The sequence below is a fragment of the Suncus etruscus genome, chromosome 10 (assembly GCF_024139225.1).
Source record: "Suncus etruscus isolate mSunEtr1 chromosome 10, mSunEtr1.pri.cur, whole genome shotgun sequence".
Taxonomy (NCBI): Eukaryota; Metazoa; Chordata; class Mammalia; order Eulipotyphla; family Soricidae; genus Suncus; species Suncus etruscus.
The window spans coordinates 38,450,965-38,454,907 of record NC_064857.1 but is presented as its reverse complement, the minus strand read 5'-3'; the positions used below and the strand labels follow the sequence as shown (position 1 = coordinate 38,454,907).

Sequence of the window (3,943 nt, the reverse complement as noted above, 5' to 3'; positions counted from 1 at the left end):
TGAGCTCTTAACCCCTGGTTCTTGCTGGCCCCCGCTTTGCCTCTCACTCCCCTCCCCGCCACTTCAGGTTTTAAGTTAGGAGTACATCGAAGGGACAAGTTGGGGTGGAGAAAATGACTCACGTTTTTCTAAACATGGAGAGCTGCTGATTTAGAACGAAGATTAGGAAAGATTGGGTAGGATTGAAGCTCATTTGGGGGAGATGGAGCTAAAACAGCGGGGAAGCTTTTGCTTTGCGTGCAGCTGACCTGGATTCAATCCCAGCAGGTCTTAGGGTCTCAAGTCCGCTAGGCGTGATCCCTGAGCCCAGAGCCTGGAGGAAGTCCCTAGCACCAGTATCTCTGCCACATGTGGTTTAAAAACCAATACAGAAATAAAATAATAGCCTTATTTTGTTCCCCTCCTTGCTATTGTCATATGCTCTGATTCTGTAAAATAGGGCCAGGATAGAGCAGGTCCAAGCCACCCCCCAATCCTTACCTGCCTGGGTTTCTGGGTAGGTCAGATCCAGGTGGGTGCATATGGGTCATGTGGGGAGGCTGTGATACTCGCAACGGCCAGCCCCAGCCTCCGAGAGAGGCTACGGCTGCAAGCAGGAAAATGGGACACTCTGGTTGGAACCTCTCCTGCGGCAATTCCAGGTCTCTGTGTCTCCTGGGCAATTTGTGGGTTGCATGGGTGGTGGGGCTTACTGCAAAAGGACTCTTTGGTTAGGCGTGGGTATATCAGGGAGAAGACACACTACTAGGGTTGCAAAGGTGTTCAGATGAACCTGGGAGGGTGGGCATTCCTGGGGGTCGCAAGTGAGGAGGAAGCATGCAAGCCACCCCCTTATAGAAAACGGGTCTGTGTTCAAGGCTCAGCCCTGCTCCCAGCATCCTTTCATCCAAGTTCCTCTGCCTGCAGCTAGCTTGCTTCTCATCTTATAAAACCCAGTGCTAGAAATTTAGCAGTTAGCGTGGCACTGAGTTTAAGGCAAAGATTTACCGACTTTATCTCAGCACAGCCACTCACACAGACAAGCACAGACAGACCTACACCTCCTCATAGCTGTCTGAGGAGCTGGGAGCTTCCCCCAACTTCTAATTTAAGCCTGAAAGCAAAAGGCTGAGGTGGTATGAAATGTTGAAACTGGCTCCTATTTTCCACATTAAAAAAAAAAAAAAAAACCTACCTCAGGACTGTTTTTGCATTCACACCTTTGTATACGTGAGGAAGAGAAGAGAGAAAGAGGAAGAAAATTGAGGGGGGTAAAAAGGGGGAGAAAATTGATTGTAGCCTACTAAGTCTGGACCCAGTGGAGAGGGAGATAGGTAAGAATAGTGGGGAAGGAGGCAGAGCATGAGTAAATTATCCATGTCCACTGTTCTTTATAGTCTGCTGTGCAGCTCAGCCTGGACAGAAATTTTCTCCTTTGCCATCTCCCAAGTTTTCCAGGGGAACTACTGGAACCCTATAGGCAGGTTCTGTCCTCTGGGTCCCCAAGAGTGTCTGTCCTTCAATGTAAGTGCTTTAAGTCCAAAAGTTAGAGCACTTTCACAGGGTCAGTTCAAACCCCTTTGGTTGTGGGGGTGGAAGGATTTGGGGGAGGAAGGGATGGTGCAGGTGGAATTGTCCAGCTAAGATGGAGCTGGAGACGTTTCAGCCAAGAGCCCTGCTTCTCAACACTTCCAGTTTTTCTCTTTGAGTTGTCTCTCATGGGCAGCCTGCACCTCTGAGAATGGAATTGTAACTTAACCACTCCCAAACCCCCTCAGATTAGGAGAGAAGTTGGTGGTGAAACAGGGAACGGGACCCTGGGACTATCTGGGAGAGAAGAAAGATAGAGCCACTCAAAAGTGCTTTAACCTCTGTGTTCTTCTTTACAGCATGTGTAGCTCCAAGAAGCAGCAGTCTACTCCTGGCCTCATCATCCTATACAGGTGGCCATCTTCTGCATTGGGGTACCTATTCTTTTATTTATTTGTGTCCACAATGTGGGAGGGAGGGGGAGGGTGTGGGAGGAAGGCCAGCTGGTTTCTCCTGTGTTTTCCTGTTCTCTAAGTCTCTTTCTCTCTCCCTGTGTCTCTGAGTCTCAGCCCTGCTTGGTCTTCTAGGCTGGGCTACAGCAATCAATGGGACTGAACCTGGGCTGTAGGAAGAATGAGCTTCCTGGTGTCCCAGTGCTGAGAACCAGAGAGAAGACACTGGCCCTTGGACTTTCTTTCCTTTCTCCTCTTGCTCCTGGGGGACAGCAGGTTGACCTGGTGGTAGAGCGGATGTGATTGAATGTGAAGCAACCAGGAGGTATACATGGAGAACAGAGATGAGAAATGAGAAGACAGCAGGTGGTATGAGAGCAGGAACTGGGTGGGTGTATGTCAGGGTCCTGTAAACTTCAGGAAGTGGCACTCATGGAGATGGCAGGTGTGAGTGCTTGCTTCGCAGCACATATACTAAAAATTGGAACAATACAGAGAAGATAGCTATGGCACCCTGCACAAGGAGATTGCAGTTGTGTGAGTGTATGTGTGTGTATGCCACATGAAGGTAGACCATTGACCCTCTGCCATTTCTGTCAACCTTGTTCTGGTGTCACCAGGGTCCTTAGTGAACCCTGTTTTTGTGATCAGGGATAGAACTGAGGGTGGTACTGGAGCAGGCCTGTGAAATTCTCAGGGCTCTATCCTACAAAGGGAGAAAAAGTAATCCTGTAAAAAGGGATTGGGGGGGTTTCCCCACGGCAATATCCTGCCACTAATATCTCCATGCCTTTGAATCTCTTCTGCTTCTGTTTATTGGAGAGATTTATTCTCTCTCCTCTCTCTCTCTCTCTCCTCTCCTCTCTCTCTTCTCTCTCTCTCTCTCTCATTCTCCCTCTCTCTCTCACACACACACACACACTTTTTTTAACAGCCTCAGGCATTTTTGTAAACCAGTTCTTGTTTTCATTTATCACTGATCAATAATGCAGATATTCTATAACAAAAAGAACAATGTATGGTAAATTCAAAAAGTATATGCTTAGAGACAGAGAGATAGTATAGCAGATACGCCAGTGCCTTGCATGCTGCTAACACATGTTTTGATCCTTTGCTACTGCATTCTGTCCCCTGAACCCCAAAAAGAGTGATCCCTGAGCACCAGAGTCAGGAGTAAGTCCCTGAGCACTGGTGGGTGTGGTCTCCAACATCACTGCCTCAAATAATAATATTTTTTTCTCTAGCGCCACCTCGAATCATTCCGTCCCCCTAAATAATAATATTTTTGTCTTAGACGACAGAAATAAATATTTGAATCCACCATTCTCAAGTCGCACTTATACCCTATATCTTCGAGGCAAATGAAACTGGTTATCAAAACAAAGGAAAAGCATGCTTTTTATTTCATTATTTGAATATTTTAAGAGAATGGACTACAAGCCAGTATTTATTTTTTGGCCCCAATTAATAAAGATCTTCACAAAAGATGCATTCTGAGAGCCTTACACAGGCCGTGTTTTCTTACTATGAGGCTCCTTGGGCAGACAGACAATGGGAGGGCTGCAGGCTGGCAGAAGAGGGGACGAACATGGGAACTACCAGAGAATGAAGGAGGCTAACAGAAGCACTTAAAGACTTAGCTCAGCACCAAGGATTTGGCCATGCTCTCTTTTTGTATCCCTAAATTTCCTGAGAAGAATTCAGGGTGGGGTACACTGACCCTAGTTCCTACAAATACTGTTAAGAGCTGTACTGGGTGCTGAAGGCAGAGGATTCTACTTCTTTGAGGCTTTCCAGAGGCCTCAAATCCTCCAGAGGAGATTGAGGCTGGGAGCATCAAGTGGACCTAGTGCTTCTATTTTTTCTCCAGCTGTCCTTCTCTTCTATGCCCACAGAATTCTGTTCTTCTTTAGCTATCTCTGGCCAAAAAGACATGCAGATGATTCATACACAGCTATACGAACACAGCCCCTCCTCCCAAG

At 47.1% G+C, this 3,943-nt stretch overlaps 1 non-coding gene across 1 annotated transcript; it reads left to right on the top strand.

The window, feature by feature from the left end:
• Positions 1-2,412: 2,412 nt before the first annotated feature.
• On the top strand, positions 2,413-2,518 carry LOC126020989 (U6 spliceosomal RNA). Its single transcript, XR_007499622.1, has one exon. It is a non-coding gene; the product is annotated as a U6 spliceosomal RNA (small nuclear RNA).
• The last annotated feature ends 1,425 nt before the right edge of the window (positions 2,519-3,943 follow it).